The 19,662-nt window shown below is 45.2% G+C and overlaps 1 protein-coding gene across 3 annotated transcripts in view; it reads left to right on the forward strand.

The window, feature by feature from the left end:
• The first annotated feature begins 1,057 nt into the window (after nucleotides 1–1,057).
• Nucleotides 1,058–19,662, forward strand: part of itgb2 (integrin, beta 2) — an 84,751-nt gene continuing 66,146 nt past the window's right edge. Inside the window, exon 1 of one of the 3 annotated variants that reach the window (XM_041200455.1) lies at nucleotides 1,058–1,075. The gene's annotated coding sequence lies outside the window, so the exon portion shown is untranslated. Of the gene's footprint in view, nucleotides 1,076–1,172; nucleotides 1,400–17,281; nucleotides 17,315–19,662 lie in introns of those variants that run through there. The other 2 variants (XM_041200452.1, XM_041200456.1) reach the window with 2 other exon arrangements.

The following is a 19,662-nucleotide window of genomic DNA, read 5'->3' on the forward strand; positions in this document are numbered from 1 at the left end:
TTGGGAAACCATATTGGAAGTTCTCCACTGGGGAACAGCTTGATGTTTATACAAGTTAATCTTGACCATCATCACAACTGGAAACAGCTCCCCGAATAGAGAATCCTGCCAACTTGGGAACGTTTCTTGGGATTTGGGAGTGACGATTGCCAAGCCGGGATTGGTTAATACAACTGATGGTGTCGGTAATTTTTTTCTCCCCCCAGGTGGCACAGAGTTAGAATTTGAATATACTGAGGTCGATTATCAGCAAGAGGTGTAAGTGTTGGCAGTGGGAATGGTATGGCTTGTGGCTTTGGCGCTGGCATTCGTACTGTCAGTTGGGGCTGTTGGACTGCCACCCTTGCTACCGGATTTGGAGAATCTTGCAAAGGCACTACTAGTGGTACTTCTCCAGTTCTTTGAGGTGACCACTGTAGGTTGTCCATGTCTCCGAAGCACACAGGAACAGGGAAAAGGTGGTCCAGCAGCATTGCCCTCTCCCAAGCCAACATGCCCAGCATCCAGCCCTAGTCACTCAAAACCAGCTCCACAGGGCAGGACATGTCATTCCTAGGCCTGACGCCAGACTTCCAAAGCAACTGCTCGACACAGAACTCCGTCGTGGCAGGATTCTCCCAGAAGGACAGTGGAAATACGTTTGGGATGCCCTCAAGGAATCCCTGAAGAGATCAACCATTCCCGGCGACTCACGGGAGACCCTAGTTGGTGGCCGATCAAAATGGAGGTTTCTTCAGAAAACCACCAAACACATCGCACGCCTTCATTGGGAAGATGCCGAGGGCAAAGGTGAGGCATGGGAGGAAGCGCAAAAAGCTCCCATCAAACTCATCTCCCCGACCCTTCAGGCACCACCCTCTCCTGCGTGGGGCAGAGCTTACAGATGGTGCATTGGGCACATTGCCCTTTCTCAGAACCCATGAGGGCAGCGTGGAAGCAAGTCACCCCCAATCCCGAGGAACTGCCTATGAGGGAAGGTGCTGAAGGGCGTTATCTCTGTCTAAATAGTGCCATGTCATGGATGTAAACAAAACAATTAAGAAATGCTCTGTCAAATGAAGTTCTGCCAAGATAGGTAGGTAGCCACTCGGGATGTTGGAAAGGAATAGAAAGATCCCACTGATCCTATTCCTGATCCAACACACACCAAAACCATTCGGCGCCCACACGGAGAGACCGTCACTTCTCTTTGGCTTCTTGCCATGGACGGGTTCCTCTCCGTTTTCCAACATGTTCATATCTGCAAGTGGAGCGGGTGTTCTCCACACTTCACTTCCTCTCGGCAGGGGGAAGTGGTTGCTTTCAGGCTGAAAGCGGAGTCAAAGAGAGAGAGAAAGAGAGAGAGAGGGTTGTGTTGGGGCTCAGCGTTTGCGATCACAGGGCGAAGAGTTCCAGTATAGTAAGTAACTCGATCTTCATTGCAGTGAATACAGCCCATCGCTTGTGTGTGTGTGTGTGTGTGTGTATATATGTGTGTGTGTGTGTGACCAAATGTTTGCACTGACTCTCATGGTGGTACTAGCTTCACTTGCTGTCAGTCCCCACTCTCTGCTCTTGGGGTGGGTGCTGTCTAACTTCTACCCTCTCAACGCCACGAGTGATCTGGCATCGTTTCGTACCTTTCCTGCTGCCTATTCAGTTTCTGTGAACCCCTTCCTAACCTCCCCCCAACCCCCCAACATTTTCATCTTCTGCCTTCTGTCAGGTGCAATCCATATGTACTCCAACTGCGCGTTAGTCAGGTCTCAAACATTGAGCACGAAGCAACTTATTGGTTCAAAAACATGCACCATTTCTGATGCACCTTGCTCGGAAATGAAGACTGTATCCGAAAGAGCCTGAGGCGCGTCTCATCACCTTGCTTGATCCTAAGATAATCACTCGTACAATTTCCCTCACTGACTTAGTGCAGGTGCTGGATCTTATTTGTGATAACTCCAATCGCCAGTGTCTGTGTGGAAACTTTGGCGCAGTTTGGGTGCCAGCTTCACAGTGGGGCACAGCTCAAGGGACGGGTGAATTGGGCAGTAGTGTGCCACGCCCTCCCATTGAGCTCTCAGTTATTCTTGGCACCCAAATGACAGCAAACTGTTTCAATGTCTCGCCTCGCCTCCAGCCCCTCTGTAAACTTGAGCTCATCCAAAACTCCGCTGCCTGGACCCTAGCTTGCCCCAAGGTCTGTCCGTCCCCGTGTCCACTGACTATCTCTGTCCAGCAATGCCTCACTTCTAAATTCTCAGCTCGGTGCTCACATCTGCCCAGGGTCTTGCCTCTCCCTATCTCCTAGAGCCCTACAGCCTCCTGAGATCTCTGCACTCCTCCAATTCTCGCCTCTTGCACATCCTCAATTTTAATCACTGACAGTGAGGCTCTAAGCTCTGGGTCCCTCTCTCCGCTGCCTCATCCTCCTCCTTCAAATTCCTCCTTAAAACCTACCTTGTCAACCAGGCTTTTGGTCATTTGTCTTAACATCTTCATGTGTTGCACAGTATGCTCCTGTGAAGAGGCTTGGGACGTTAAAGGCAATATATAAAGAGCCTTTAGTTAAGAGCCATTTATCTTGTAATATTTCTAATGAACATTATTATGAATTTTAAGAGAAACATTCAATGATCAACCTGGGGTTTAATTTTTAAGCAGTGCACGACTGTGCTCACCAGATACAGAATGTCACGTGCAGATTCAATTGAAGTTATCCTGCATGGTTTCCATTTTTAATATTGCAAACTTGAAGTTGCTTGAGAACGAACCAAAATCTGTGATGTAACTATTCAAAATTTCTTGGCTCGTATCTCTGGGAGTGAACATACGAACATTTGAAAAGGAGCAGTAGGCCATTCGGCCCCTTGAGCCTGTTCCACCATTCAATAAGATCACGGCTGATCTGTTTGTGTTTTGAGTTCTACATTCCCATCTACTCCAAGTAACATAGAGTCATAAAGTTATTCGGCACAGAAACAGGCCCTTCGGTCCATCATGTCCATGCCGGCCATCAAGCACCTGTCTATTCTAAACCCATTTTTCAGCACTTGACCCGTAGCCCTGTATGCTATGGCATTTCAAGTGCTCATCAAAATGCTTCTTAAATGTTGTGAGGGTTCCTGCCTCTACCACCCTCTCAGGCAGTGCGTTCCAGGTTCCAACCACCCTCTGGGTTAAAAGATTTTTCCTCAAATCCCCTTTAAACCTCCTGCCCCTTTCCTTAAATCTATATGCCCTGGTTATTGACATCTCCGCTAAGGGGAAAAGTGTCTTCCTATCTACCCTGTCTATGCCCCTCATAATTTTGTATACCTGCATCAGGTCCCTCCTTAGCCTTCTCTGCTCTAAGGAAAACAGCCCTAGTCTATCCAGTCCCCCTTCATAGCTGAAACGCTCCAGCCCAGGCAACATCCTGATGAATCTTCTTTGATTCCCTTGCCTAGCAAGAATCTATCTATCTCTGCCTTAAAAATATTCAGTGACCCCGCCTTCATTGCCTCCTGAGGCAGAGAGTTCCAAAGTCCCCAACCCTCTGAGAGAAAAAAATTCTCCTCATCTCTGTCCTAAAAGGGCGACCCCTAATTTTAAAACAGTGCCCCCTAGTTCTGGACTCATCCACAAGAGGAAGTATCCTTTCCACATCCACCTTGTCAATACCATTCAGGATCTTATATACCTCAATCAAGTCACCCTTCACTCTTCTAAACTCCAGTAGAAACAAGCCCCTTCTGTCCAACCTTTCCTCACAAGACAAGTGCTTTTTGGCAAGCCGGTTTCCATCTTTGTGAATATTTGGTTCTGGCTCAGAAATCCAAGGTACTCTGTCCGTGCTGTCTCTTAGTCTTGGTGGTATATGGTGCCTCAAACATAGAAGGACCTCCTAAAGCACCTCATCAAAACATGAGGAAAATGGTCATTGAGCTAAAAGACTGATTAGGAGGGGTGACCTAAAGCTTGGTAAATGAGTTGAGTTTTGTGGAGGGTTTTAAAGCAGGAGGGAGGTGTAGAGGCAAAAGGGATTAGTGAGGGGAATTCCAGGGAGTAGGAGCTAAGTGGCTGAAGGTAAGGTCGCCAAGGCAAGTGTGAGAAGGAAGCCTCAACTAAGAGACCTGAGTCAGAGAAGCAGAGAGTTCTGCAAAGGGAGGGGTTTTGTTGAGCTGGAAGTGGTTAGTGAGAAAGAGAAGAATGCTAGCATGGTTGTACTTTTAAACAGGGGTGAGAATTGTTTATTTGAGGTGCTGGGTGTTAGGAATCAATGTACATCTGTGGTAGTGGATACGAATGGTGAGCGCTAATCGATGTGAAACAGGATATGGGCTGCAGAGTTTTGGATGCATTTAAATTTGCCAACATTGAGAAAAGGGAGACGGTCCAAGAGAGAAATGGAGTATTTGATTCTGGAGGTGAAGAAAAGCTCCAACGAGGGTTTAGGCTGCTTAAAACAGAGATAGACGCAGCTAATGTGATGGAGGGAGTAGACAGTTTTGGGGATAGAGAGCATATAAGGCAGGAACTTCAGCTTGGCTTCAAACACAGCTCCAAGATTCTGAATGATCTGAATCAGCCTGAAACATTGGCCAGGGATTTGAAGGTTCAGAGTCTGTGCGGGGCTGGGGGGGGAATGGTGGTTGGGGGCAGAAATCAATGGTTTCAGTCTTTGTCCTGTTTTTTACAGAAAGCTTTGTCTCATCCAAGACTGGCTGTCAGTCAAGCAGTTTGACATAGGGGCAATAGAAGAGTTCAGAAGTAGGTTAGAGAGGTCAAGCTGGGTGTCATCATTTGCATGTAGATGAGCAAAAGCGGGAGGAGAGGATCGATCGTTGCGGGTTTCAGGTGATGATACTCTGGTGGCAAGAGAAGGAATTGCTGTAACTGTTCTGGTTACAGTTGGATACTGATCAAGAGACTAGGGGTTCTGGGCACTTTCTGAAAAATGTGCTATGAGAATTTTTTTATGCCCGTTTCAACTGGCCTCAGTTTAGCGTTTGATCCAAAGTATGGTATTTTCCATAACATAGCACCCCCAACGACAACTGGGCCAGAGTGTTAACATTAATTAAATGTTGAAGTCCTGGAATGGACCCAAAATCCACTGATTCAGACAAGAGCACCATCACGGAACTATGCAGGCAACGAAAGCACAAAGATTGATGGAAATTAACATTATTATTCCAAATGTACTGAAATTAACATGAGAAAACATTGAATAATTGATCTTGTTTGATAATTTTCGGCGGTGAGTAGATTTTTATCACATGAAGTAACAGCTTATGGTGACAAACTGCAACAGCAGCTCTTCATCAGCATGAATTGGTTTTGCAAAGGCTCCCATGATCAGTGGCAAAAGGAGTGAGTGTAAGGCATCAGGACAGGTTATCACTGTCATGTTGGAGGATACTTGAACTGCAGAGGGTGTGAGGTGATGCGTTAAAAATTAGCTGTGGGACAGAATCTCTGTAAAATGCCATCATCGCTGATGTTAAACTATGTGAGAAGCTTTAGGAATTCCGATGGAATACTTTGCCAGCCAGGAAGTGGGTTCACTTAGGAACAGAATACCTGTGAGCTTTATGATTTGACAATGGCATATCTTCAACTATTATTTTTAAAAGGTTACTTTTTCAACAGTTAAGCAAATGTCTCAAGGAGATTGTGTTCAGCAATAGGCTTATCAATGTGGCTGATCAATGGAAGCACTCTGGGGTGAATTTGCACTTATGATAGCATTTTTGATTCTCAAGATGTGTAAGTGTGTTTCACAGCTTATTAATCACTTCTGAATTGTATGCGCATGGTAGCCAATTTGCAAACAGCGAGACTGCACAAATGATAAGTTAATTGGCTCAAAATTGGCTCTTCAAGTTGTGTGAGCTTTCATATCACTGAAACAGGCCACTGGGCACTCAGGTTAACCCCATTATATTGAAAAGAGAGCACCACTAAGAGAACAGCAAAGGTACGGTATCTCAAATCCTGCTATCCGAAAACGGGAGAGGTCCAAAAACCGGGCATTGCCACAAGCTGCCATGCATGAATTTTAACGCTGATTAAATGAGTAAAATAACTTACTGGCTTGTTTGGCTAGGTGCCGCATTGGTGCAACGGTGGGCCAGACTAGTTATCGGCTACGCGCGCTGGTCTTTTCCCATGCCCCCGAGCGGTCCTACCTGTCAATGTGTAAATAATCGCACTGCACGGCAGACACTTTGTTAAAGACAGTTGCTAGTTAAACAGGCGATGGGTATTGATTGTCCCACCTAAATGGAATAGGAAAGTACAGCTGGAACATTTCTTTATGGAAGCTACTTGGAAGTCAGTAGCACTGAGGAGTTGTCTTAAATAAACAACCAAGAGACCAGCCTGGATTCATTCTTCCACCACACCCTCTTGTTGTGAGTAATGCTACCGACCCTTGAGCCGAACCACCCAAGCCAACCCGATCTAAACTGAACCGCCCGAGACAAAGAACCGGCAAGGTCCGAAATCTGGCACGGGCTGGGCCCCGTGGTTGCTGGTTTTGAGACACCATGCCTCTACTGTCTCGGAGAGGCAATGAATTGCAACCTAGGCTATGACTCCCATCTTTGAGCTGGGCTTAAACTCACAACTTACTGACACCGGGACCCCAAGCTGAGAAACACTGACATCCGAGTGCTGTGCCTGCTTGGCAGAAAGCTCCTTTTTTTTCCCCATTTGGAAAATTTGATTTAACAGCTAACGCCATTTACAACTGAAAATTATGAGCGAGCAAACTGATTTAGGAACTTGGTATAAAAATGACTGGTTTTGAATTCCTGTATATCATCGCTGTCAGAGCTATATCCTCTTTCACTGCTGATTGAAAATAATGCAAGTCAATGTTGATTTCAGCAACATTGTTTGTTGGCATAAAAGCAAAATACTGCGGATGCTGGAAATGTGAAACCCAAACAGAAAAAGCTGAAAAAACTCAGCAGGTGTAGCAGCATCTGTGGAGAGAGAAACAGAGTTAACGTTTCTTCAGAGCCCTGAAGGAGGGTCATATGGACTCAAACCGTTAACTCTGCTTCTCTCTCCACCGATGCTGACCAGACCTGCTGAGTTTTTCCAGCATTTTCTGTTATTGTTTGTTGCAACATGTGGTACAAAACCAAATAGGGAGGGCAATGTTAGGGAGAGGCAGGGACCAACCAAGCATAGATCGAGAGTTAAGGGAACAGAGTTGGAGGTTGACAGAGAGAAAGTAAGAGAGAAAGACTTGTATTTCAAAAGCTCCTTTCATGACTTCCCAAAGCGTTTTCCATTCCCAAATGGAGTGCTTCTGAAGCACAGGTTCTGTTGCTTAGGAAATGTGGCAGCCAATTTATACACAGCAAGGCCCCACAAGCAGCAATGTGATAATGAGCAAATAATCTATTTTAGTTATGGGGCAGAACGTTGCCGTCAGTGAGCAGGGGGCGGGGCCTGCTCGCCGACGCATAAAGTGATGTGGGATGATGTTGGGCGGAACCCCTGATATCACCCCGCCCCATTTAAATTTTCAGGAAGGTGGGGGCGCAGCAAAATCAGCTGTAGGCCTGCCGACCTGTCAATGGCCAATTGAGGCTATTGACACGATCACTGAAACAATTAAAGGACCTGCCCGTCCAACCTTAAGGTTGGTGGGTCGGCCAGGAGCCCCGGCGGGGAATAGAGAAAATGTGAAACCTCATCCAGTGGCTGGATGAGGTTTCGTGCAGGGTTTTAAAAATTGTAATAAAGTTATTGTGTAAATTATGAACACATCCCAACTCATGTGACATTGTCACATGACAGGGACATGTTAGGGAATTTTTTTTTCTATTTTTCAACGTGGAAGCGATCTCCCTGAGGCAGCACTTAGCCTCAGGGAGATGAGTGTGCTCTTTCGTGCGCACGTGTGAAAGAGCGCATTCTTGCTTTTAGGGAACCACCCCACCCCCCGCATAGCGCTTCCTGCCGGACGTCATGCTGGGTGGGCCTTAGTTGCCCGCCCAAGCAAAATGGCGGCACGGCTCACTTGCCCGGCGGGGATTGGCTCCCTGCCCGACAGAGATTGGGTCAGCCCACCCGCCCGACAGGCAGAAAATTCTGCCGGTGGTGACCAGGACAAGGGGAAGAAGACCTCAATTCTTCTTCAACATGGTGTCAGGAGATCTTTTAAGTGGGGGGAGGTGGAGGTGCAGTGGTATTGTCATGGCACTAGTAATCCAGAGGCCCAGGGTAATGCTCTGGGGACCTGGATTTGAAACCCACCAGGGCAGCTGGTGAAATTTGAATTCAATTGAAATAAGGCCTGGACTTCCAAGTCTGATGATGACTGAAACCATTGCCGATTGTCATAAAAACCCATCTGGTTCACTAATGCCCTTCGGGGAAGGCAATCTGCTGTCCTTACCTGGTCTGGCCTACATGTGACTCCAGACCCACAGCAATGTGGTTGACTCTTAAAAGCCCTCTGAAATGGCCTAGCAGGCCACTCAGTTCTCATGGGCAATTAGGGATGGGCAATAAATGCCAGCCTAGCCAGTGATGCCCACATCCCGTGAACGAATTTAAAAGAAAACCTGAAAAGGGCCAATGTATCCTCAGCTTAACGGCTCATCTGAAAGATGGCACCTCTGACAGTGCAGCACTCCCTCAATGCTGCACTGGACTGCCAGCCTAGACTTTTGTGCCCAAAATCGAATGGGACTTGAACCCACAATCTTTTAGCTCAGGTGTCACTGCTGAGCCAGGGCTGACACTGCTACACGAAGACTGAGAAGAAGCAGAACTGGGAAGAAATAGGCGAAATATTGGCCTGTGTTACATAGTTAGGGGGAAAGCTTTAAATGCATGAAACAATACATGGTTTTGTTGTGACAAAGGTTACAGAAAGAAGTGTATGCTGGGAGCAGCCAGCCAACCAGTTTTAGAGCACAGGAGTCTGTTTCTTCACTGGGCCATCTGGAAACATATGGAAACATCTGGGATGGAAAATCATAGCCATGGAAAGAAACACGAGCCACTCGGATTACTTCCACTGCGGCAGAGGTGGTCATAACTGGAGTTAATAGACACTTTTGAAAGCATGAAGGTCTCAGAAGGATAAATAAGGAAAGACTATTTCCTCTGGTTGAGAAATCATTAATGAGTGATTATCTGTTTAAACTTTTCATAAAGAGAATGAGGATAGAGCGAGGAGAAATTCCTTTGTACAGAGTTGATGGAACATTGAATACTTTACTGCAGGAAGCAGTTGAGGGAAAGTGTTCCATCCTTTAAGGGGATAATGGATTAATACCCGAAGCAGAGGAGGATACAGGGCCACAGGAATAGAGCAGGGCACTGGGATTAGTTTTAGGTTGCCCGAGCAAAGTGTCAGTGGAGACATGGTCAGCCATGATCTTATTGAATGGCGGAGCAGGCTCGAGGGGCCTACTCCTGCTCCTAATTCATGTGTTCGTATGATAGATCGAATGGCATCCTTTGGCATTGTTAAGGGCTCATGATTCTAAATCATACACTAAAGGGGAACTTTAACTTTCCCTGATTCATGGGAAAGGAGTGGAGGAGCAATCAAAGTGAAGCAGTTTCATTTCCTTCTGATTTTTCCATTATAACACCAATGGTTTTGGCAGCAGATGAGTCTGGAGTGAGGCAGGAGCCTCATGAATAAACGCAAATGTGGGTTCCATGACATGGGAGTCCTGAGGGAATTTTAACCTGCTTCTGAGGACACACCTCCGGGTGAAACTGTTGGGAAGCCAGCAGAAAGGCTCAGTCCTCAGCCCTTTGGTTTTTCTAAAAGGAAGGCTTTGGACTCAGCCAAGCTGGGCTCCCTCAACCCCACCAGCCAAGGGAACCTCGCAACACTGCCACTCCATGCCACCTCCTCCAGGGGCACAGATTTAAGGTTTTAGGCAAGAGGTGCAGGGTGGATGCAAGGAAGAACTTTTTTTACACAACATGTGGTAATAGCCTGGTAATGTGGGTGATGCCTATGAGGGTGGTGGAAGTGGACAGGATCACTCATTCCAGCAGGAAATTGGATGGGCGCTTGAGGGAAACAAACTTACAGGAGTGAACGGGGTGATTGGGGACGGTGTGGATTTTTCTACAGAGAGCTGGCATCGACTCGATGGGCTGAATGGCCTCCCTCTGGGCCACAATGACCCCATGACTTGATGACTCATGTTGTGCTGTGGCTTCTACATGCACCAGCAGTTCTCCGGTAGCTCTTGCAAAAATGGTCACTCTTCATGTGTGAAACTTGGCAGTAGGTGTTTAACCATCATAGCTGAACCTCATCCTGCACTCGCTTGATATTCACACTTGTAAGATCTCCACCAGGCATTTTTGGGTCAACTTCACCTTCTTAGCCTCTGGGTGCTTAATCTAATTGTAGCCCCATACAGCTGTTCCAGCTGAGATGGAAATACCCTGAGTTGCCCTGGTCCATATACCTCAGTGCCACAGCAGGGTGATGCATTTAGCATAGAACTATGAAAGTAACTTCGATTGTTTTGAACACTTAGGTATTGCAACATTTAAAATGGTTACAATGTGTTTAGTTGTGTTCCGTCTCACTTTACTATGTAACAACCATGTGATTTTCCGGTAACTGAGTGTACAAGAGTACTTTACAAGGGTACAACTTTGAATATTGGAATGACTCCACGAAATATTGATAATGGTCCCTGCTAATGAGTCTGAGACTTGTTGCACTGTCGCATTTGTTTGTCCAGGATATTTGCAGGTTAAATATTACTTCTATAACATGCCCAATCGTTCCACGAGGCTCTTTTCCAACTCTAATTCAGACAAATCTGTTTTCGTTCCCAAATGCTTCCTGATAAAAACTGGAAGATATCACTGTTACTGCCTGTCATGGGGAGGTTTTGCAAGTTGCTAGGCAACCTGTTTGGCCACGTTATGAATGCACTTTCCACGACCATCAAGTCTTAGAGTGGGATTTAAACCCAGAGCATCTGCCTCAGAGGCAGGGACACTACCCAAAAGGCCACAAGACCTTCTCCCACCATTGTTTGGATTAATTAGAAATAATTTAAGGCATAGTTTCACCTGTAATTCTAATTGACAGAAGAAGGAAGCATCATCTTTCACGCACTGTAACTGGTGTTTGTCATGCAATGACATTCCTTCCCCCGTTTAGGAAACTGTATTAGCTGTATTGGTTGGATTTGTTAGCACAGTGGTGCCAGGCAGTGGTGGATGCCAGGCATATTCCTGAAGGGAAATACAAGGTGGAGATTTGGGTCAACCAGCAACCTTCTGATCCACTGTATCACGTCATGGGGTGCAATACATGGTGAGCCTCTGGCCCGACTGTCCCAGCGCGTAGAGTCGCAAAGATTTTGTTCAATTCTTTTGTAGGGTGCGGGCATCGCTGGCAAAGCCGAGCATTTATTGCCCATCCCTAATTGCCCTTGAACTGAGCGGCTTGCTGGGCCATTGCAGAGGGCAGCCAAGAGTCAACCACGTTGCTGTGGATCTGGAGTCACCTGTAGGCCTTGCCCAGCAAGGGCGGCCAATTTCCTTCCCTAAAGGACATTAGTGAACCGGTTGGGCTTTTACAACAATCAATGCTGGTTGTCATGGTCACCACCACTGAAAATTTTATTGATTTAAGTTAAATTTCACCAGCAGCTATGGTGGGATTTGAACCCATGCACCCAGAGGATTAGCCTGGATGATAAGCACAGCAATATGACCATGAAACCACCAGCACCTCACAAGGGTTAGGATAGGTTCAGGTTCCCTGTCATCCTCTCAGAGAGATCAGGCCTGTGGCTGGGAGATGGAGAACAGGAACATAACTTACTGTGAGGGTGGGCCAAGAAAAGAGTAAAGTCTCTCTCTTTCTGTTTTAGGATAAAATTCCTCTCCCTCGCGGAGAATATGTTAATAACAGGGGAAGGATAGATATGGGGCAGGTGATTGTTTGAATTCTGATGTTTTCTTTCATGTTGATGAAACCAATAACTTTAATAATTAAATCCTTCATATAACGAGACCACAGAACCATACAAAAGGAAACTGACTTTGTTTGAACGGATTGGCTTTTGCTGCAGGGTTTCCATTTTTTGAAATTGTTGGGCAGCCCACACAAAAAGTGTACCGTTTACTCCAAAACAGGAAGGGCAGATCTTCAGGTTCCCACATTCCCATGTATCACCTTATTATAGTCTTTATTTCTTTTCTGATGCCTTTCGTTCTTTGTAACTGTCCTCTGCACTTCTCTTTTCCAATCGACTGTTTTCAGTATCCAATTTCCTGGCCTCTCTGAGTCAAACCCTCAGTTCCTGCATATACCGACCCCCACCCAGGCCTCAAACACTTGCAACAATTAGGACTCCAATCAGCTCTGAGATAAGGCTGCCAAATCCAGGTCTTCCTCTTGTCACCTCTAAACTAAGATAGTTCCCAAGTGCAAGCTTCTTTGATCCTGATGTGGTGAGGGTTCCGTCCAACCTCCCACTGCAACCCTATGCTCAACAATTTAAAGGGATGTCTGATTCACTGGTGGACTGCTTTCAATGGCTGGAGGGCTGAGAACCAGGGGACACAGTCTCAGGACAAGGGGCAGGCCATTTAGGACTGAGATGAGGAGGAATTTCTTCACTCAGAGGGTGGTGAATTTTTGGAATTCTCTGCCCCAGTTGACAGTGGAGACTCAGTCACTGAGTATGTTCAAGACAGAAATAGATAGATTTCTGGAAATTGAAGACATCAAAGGTATGGGGTTAGTGTAGGAAAATAGTGCTAAGAATGAATATCAGCCATGATCTAGTTGAATGGCAGAGTAGGCTTGAGGGGCAGAATGGCCTACTCCTCCTGTTTTCTTGTTCCTATATAAAGACTGGGCACACCATTCTGACCTGCCCTTGTCCCAAGTGAAATTATATTTGGAGCCCCCGAGGGGATTTCAGATCATTGAACAACTCTTTGAACTGCTCCGTCCTTAGTGTTAACAAGTTTGCAATGAAAGAATCGCCAGTGCACAGAATCAATGAGAGGCATGGGCTGCATTTCCACAAATACTATGCCACTGATGGGTTTGATCCATACTTCATCTTAATCAATGAAATGAACAGCAAAACCAAACCTAAAAATTGAGTTGCGTCTGGCAAATGCTTGTGTTAGTTTCCATTGTGCTTCAGGCTGCTTATGTGACCAGCGTGTGTTACCTGAGCCACACAAGATGTCTGCCATCATTCATTGGAAAGGGTTTTTCATCCTGTGGATCCCTGCGCCATACGCGTGAACAGACTGTTAACACCTAACTAATTGGCGATGAGTATAAATGCACATGTTCACAAATTGTTGCTAATTATTACCGTTCTTGTTTGTGTCTCACCTTTGGTCAGGTAGGCCATGGCAGTTTAGTTGATCAGAATGTTCCATGGGGACCAGCTCTTCATACTTCACCACAAAGTGCTCACAAACTTAGCAGTGACCTTAAAATGACAGCTGAACTAAGCTTAGACAAAGCTTTCAGAAAGAACATTGACAAGACCTCCATCAAAGTGGTGGTTGCTTTAGGCTTTCACACATTAACTTTTGATAATTTGTATGTGAGCCTCTCTTTCCCTGTGCTGGTGCGTATGTCTGTACATAACTGTACAGGCTGCAGATCCCATGCCTTCAATAGGACAGGGGACATTTCTGAACTTGCTTTATCTCCTGCAGTTGTGTGAAGGTGAACTAACCGTCTGACTCTGGCCATTCTGTTCTCTTGTTGAATCCTGCTGGATTGCCAAGTGCTGGTGTGCAGGGTCAGGCCTAAGCTTGCAGCAGGTCGGGTATTTAGAGCAGCAGTGAGAGTAAATGGGAAGCTATTGCCACATTTCCAGCCGTCAGAATGAAGTTGAGTAAGTGGTGAAATGCGTATTGTGTCATTGTATGTCCAATAAGATAACATCGATTGCTGCATAAATCCATCCAGTTCACTAATGTCCCTCCAGGGAAGGAAATCTGCCATCCTTACACGGTCTGGCCTACATGTGACTCCAGACCCACTTCAAGTGGCTGACTCTTAACTGCCCTCTGAAATGGCCGAGCAAGCCACTCAGCTCAGGGGCAGTTAGGGGTGGGCAGCAAATGTTGGCCTTGCCAGTGACGCCTGCGTCCCATGAAAGAATGAAAAAAGATACGGCTGACTTTTTCCAATCGACTGGATTTTTATTTTCAGGCAAGGAAGTGATGGAGATAATAGTGACAATTAGTCTTTTATTTACTGTTATTGGTAAATTAACAAATGTTAATACATGGCACAATGTTAAATGATATCTTGCAGTTTCTTTCTTGTACTGAAGCCAATGATTTACAGGAAATTATAATTTCACAAGTACTTAGCATGCTTCTGACAGCCTGACCCAAGTGACAGTTTTCAGTTTTCAGTCACACACACAGTGAGTGTGAGTACTGGAGTATATTTTACTTTGGAATTGAATTCTGCCCTTGCTTTATATCTATGCATGTACCATCGAGCAGATCTCATTGAATTACTACCAGGACAGAAAGAGCAGCTTGCCTTTATGTTGCATCCTCCTTGACCTCAGGCTGTGCCAAAATGCATCACAGCTAATGAGGCCAATTAGCAATCGGCAACAAATGCTTGGTCTTGCCAGTGGCATTCACATCCGATGGATGAATAAAAGAAAAATGTACTTTTGAAGTGTTGACAATGTAGGAAACCCCGAAACCAAGTTGCACAAAGGATGATCCCACAAACTGCAGTGAATTAAATGACCAGATGATGTGCTTTTTTTTTAGTGATCTTGGTTTTAAGGGTTAAATGGTTAGACAGGAAACCAGGGTGAACTCCTAGGAATACAGGAGTATGAATAGGCCATTTGACCCTTCAAGCTTTCTCCACCATTCAGTAAGATCATGGCTGATCTGGTTGTGGTCTCAGCTCCTCTGTTTTTCTTCAGATAGTGCCAAGGCAGACAGAGCTTTGGTTTAACCTCGAATCTGAAAGACAGCACCTCCAACTGTGCAACACACCCTCGGCACTACACTGAAGCTTCAGCTTAGGTCATACGCTCAAGTCTCTGAAGTGGGACTCAAACCTATGGCTACCTGCCTCAGAGACAAGGTGCTAGCTTTAAGCCAAAATGCTCAGAGGTTAGCACATTGGGTTCCCCTGCGGCCTAACTCAAGTACATGCAACCATATTGTAATATTCCAATCAGTGCCCTAACCTAGATCCCCACCGACCAGGAATCAAACCTGGGACAATCCCTAACACACCCTGTGATGCATCCACACAGGAAACTTTCGGTGAACCTGTTGAGACTATTTTTAAGTGGAGCTGTTGCAGACCGTATGATTATCGCCACATTAGTGGTAAGGCCCTGAGGCATTTTCATCACAGTATGATTAACACAGCCTGTTTTAAGTCAGAAGAAATGCAAAATAAGATACCTTTGAAACATTGCCCAACCTAGTGGAATTGTGAAAGGCTGCATAAGAATGTAGGAATCGATTGTTGAGCCTCTCGAGCCTGTTCCACCAATGAGTTCATGGTTGACCTGCGACCTTACCCATATACCCACCTTCACCTCATATCCCTTAATACTTCTGGGGAACAAAAATCTATCGATCTCTGATTTAAAATGAGAGCCAGGGCTTTTGGGAGTGAAATTAGGAAGTGCTGCTTCATGCAAATGGGAAGGAGATGCTTGGAATTCTCTTTGGCAAAACGTAATAAATGCTAGATCCCAATGTTGGGCTGTGTATGGGTTCAAATGCTAGGTCTAAACTTCTACCACCCTTTGCATGAAGCAGCACTTCCTAATTTCACTCCTGAAAGGTCTGGCTCTAATTTTTAGCCTATGTCCACTCATCCGAGACCCCCCCCCCCCCGCCACCCCCAACCAGTGGAAATAGTTTCTCCCTATCTATTCCCCTTAATATCTTGAAAATGTCAGTCAAATTACCCCTTAATCTCTTGTTATCTTATCTAATGTAGATCAAATGATAATATCTTACCTATGATATTGTTAAGGGTTGTTTATCTCGTTGTTAAGGTTAGGAGAAACAGGTGATGGATATTAGTTGTCTTTGAGCACATATAAATAGGGGGCAGTTAGGGGCTGTGCCTGATTTATCCCAATTTTGTTAATTTAGCTTAATTGTTTTGACTCTATAAGAGTTATAAATAGGGGGCAGCATGGACACTGGGTTGTGTGGGAGGATAGCTGTGAGTCGGAACAAGTCAATGAACTCTCTCATTGAAGAAAAGCTCTGTGTCTTGGTTTTGGCTTCACCAATCAGCTTGAGTCCTGTTAACGTCAAAGTTTTCTGATTCTTGTCAAATTGCATTTCTTCTGTCCTTTGTCTCCAGTTTATACAGCCCAGTTTAAATGTCAGTAATGTGCCAAGAAAGGAACTTTTTGTAACACATTGTTTGTGGTGGTCTCCAATCTCTGAAATTCCACACCTATGATGTGTCATTACCTATCCTATCCTCATTGGTGTTTACATTTTAAACCCATACACAGCCATTGCTCAACATTGGGAATTCTGAAATAGATACAAAGGGGAAGTAATTGGGTTCACTGCAATGCTGAATAATGAGATGCAGCTGCTCCATTGGAAAAATATAGTGTTTCACTCTGTGTAAGGTTTGAAGAGGTTATGGAACTGCATTTAATTTGTAATCAATGATAGTCTAATAAAATATTTTAAGCAACAAAGTAAAAAGATATCTCAATGTATTGGCAGTGACCTAAAGACGCAACATCATATTGGACTTCTCTGTGCTAGAAATTGTACTATTTGGGATTCCATATCCTGACAATTCTAGTGAGGAAGTGACTGGGACGGAACTTAACTCAATAAAAATCCCACCATGTTGAGTTCTATTTTTAAGTTTGACTGCCTTCGCTATTTATCAATAAAGCTTGAACACCAATGCAGACACCGCGTTCTTCCCTCACATTCTCAAACCCTGTTGATTCTGAAGCTAATGAGGTTTGCTCTTGTGCCTTTAAAACAACACCGAATGAAATCATGGAGCACGAGACAAACTGAGACTCATTTCATGAGAACTTGGGTTAAAAGGACATTAGGTGAAGTTGTTCAAAGTTCTGAAAAGTTTTAATGAGGTTAATAGGGAATAGACTAATTCCATTGGTCAATGTTTGAATAGCTAGAGGGTATAATTTTAAGATCATAATCAAACGAATGGAGGAAGAGGGTTTTTTAATTTGTTCACAGAATGTGGGTGTCGCTGGCTAGGCCAGCATTTATTGTCCATCTCCACTTGCCTTTGAGAAGGTGGTGGTGAACTGCCTTCTTGAACTGCTGCAGTCCATATGGTGTAGGTACACCCACAGTGCCGTTAGGGAGGGGGTTCCAGGATTTTGACTCAGCGACAGTGAAGGAACGGCGATATATTTCTAAGTCAGGATGTTGAGTGACTTGGAGGAGAACTTCCAGGTGGTGGTGTTCCCATGTATCTGCTGCCCTTGTCCTTCTAGATGGTAGAGGTCGTGGGTTTGGAAGGTGCTGTCGAAGGAGCCTTGGTGAGTTGCTGCAGTGCATCTTGTAGATGGTACACACTGCTGCTATTGTACATTGGTGGAGTGAGTGAGAAGTTAAGGTGGCGGAAGGGGTGCCAGTCAAGCGGGCTGCTTTGTCCTGGATGGTGTCAAGCTTCTTGAATGTTGTGGGAGCTGCACTCAACCAGGCAAGTGGAGAGTATTCCATCACACTCCTGACTTGTGCCTTGTAGATGGACAGGCTCTGGGAAGTCAGGAGATGAGTTACTCTCTGCAGAATTCTTAGCCTTTGACCTGCTCCTGTAGCCACAGTATTTATATGGCTAGTCCAGTTCAGTTTCTGGTCAATGGTAACCCCCAGGATGTTGTTAGTGGGGGATTCAGTGATGGTAATGCCACTGAATGTCAAGGGGTGATGGTTAGATTCTCTCTTGTTGGAGGTGGTCATTGCCTGGCGCTTGTGTGGCACGAATGTGACTTGCCGCTTATCAGTCCAGGGTTGATTCAAATTGTGTTAAATGCAAAGGGCTGTTAGGACACACCTGCCAACAACTGCATTGGAAGTGATAGCTTTTGGAATACATACTTTTTAAAAAGGCAAGTGACTGAATACTTTGGAATAATTTTTGTAGACTGTGAGAAACAGAACTAAGTGGGAACTGTTTGGCTCAAGCCTTTGCTGAATTACCTCCTTTGGGGCTCTGAAATTCTCTGATTCCAGAAAGAGGAATTGACCTTATTTAAGTCTGGGTAAAAATGTGTGATGCTGTGGCTCACTCCAGTGCTGCTTGTTTGCTTATCAATTGGTTATGAAAGCAAAATGCGTGAAGCTTTTCTGCAAATGAAGTAACCCATGTACATTTTAAGTGAAAACAGGAAATGAGCAGTTCGTGATGTGTTTGTATTGCAGTTTATATTAAAACCCTCGTCCATATGACTCGGTGCATAAAGTACACTATTTTTAAAGTGAAAATCCTGCCCGTGAGAAACGTTAAAGCTACTTCTCAAATTTTGTGGTTATTGGGCACAATATACAGAAAGAAAGAGAAGCTTGCATTCATATCTTGCCTCTCAGATGTCACAAAGTACTCTGCAGCTAATCAAGTATTTTGAAACCTACTCGCTTTGGTCATGTGGAAAACGCTGCAGCTAATCTGCACACAGCAAGATTTCACGAACAGAAATGAAATACTGACCAGTGATTTGAGTCATTTTCTTTGCGATAAGTCACCTGTTCCTGTTTGAAATAGCACTGGATTTTGTTCCCCATTCACCAAAAGGGCAGATGGGGCCTTGTTTTAATGTCTCATCCAATAAACAGAGGCAACCTGACAAAGTGGGAACTGTCCAGTTAGACCCTGTCCATAAAAGGCAAGGCAAATTCAATTCGTCTAAAAACCACCCTGTCAGCTTGCTCTCAATCATCAGCTGAGTGAAGATAGGTATTGTTTCTATCAAGCGGGACTTACTCACCAGTAACCCGTTCATTGATGCTCAGTTTGGGTTCCGCCAGGGCCACTCAGCTCTAGACCTCATTGCAGCCTTGGTTCAAACAAGGACAAAATAGTTGAATCCCAGAGGTGAGGTGGGAGTGACTGCTCCTGACATCAAGGCAGGATTTGACCGAGTAAGGGGCCCCAGTAAAATTTGAAGCCAATGGAATCAGGGGAAACACTCTCCATTGGTTGAAGTCATACTTAGCACACAGGCTGTGATTGCTGAAGGTCAGTCATCTCAGCCCCAGGACACTGTTGCAGGAGTTCCTCAGGGTAGGCTCCTAGGTCCAACCATCTTTAGCTGCTTCATCAAAGATCTTCTCTCCATCATAAAAGAGGATGTTCACTGATTATTGCACTGTGTTCAGTTCCATTTGCTACAACTCAGATAACGAAGCAGTCTGTGCCACCCACATCAAAATCTGGACAACATTCAAGCTCAGGCTGATAAAGGGCAAGTAACAATCATGCCACACAAGTGTTATTCTTGAGTGTTGTGGGAGCTGCACTCATCCAGGCAAGTGGGGAGTATTCCATCACACTCCTGACTTGTGCCTTGTAGATGGTGGACTGGCTTTGGAGGAGTCGGGAGGTGAGTTACTCACCGCAGGATTCCCAGCCTCTGACCTGTTCTTGTTGCCACAGTATTTATGTGGCTGATCCAGTTCAGT

Source organism: Carcharodon carcharias, chromosome 12 (assembly GCF_017639515.1).
Source record: "Carcharodon carcharias isolate sCarCar2 chromosome 12, sCarCar2.pri, whole genome shotgun sequence".
NCBI lineage: Eukaryota > Metazoa > Chordata > Chondrichthyes > Lamniformes > Lamnidae > Carcharodon > Carcharodon carcharias.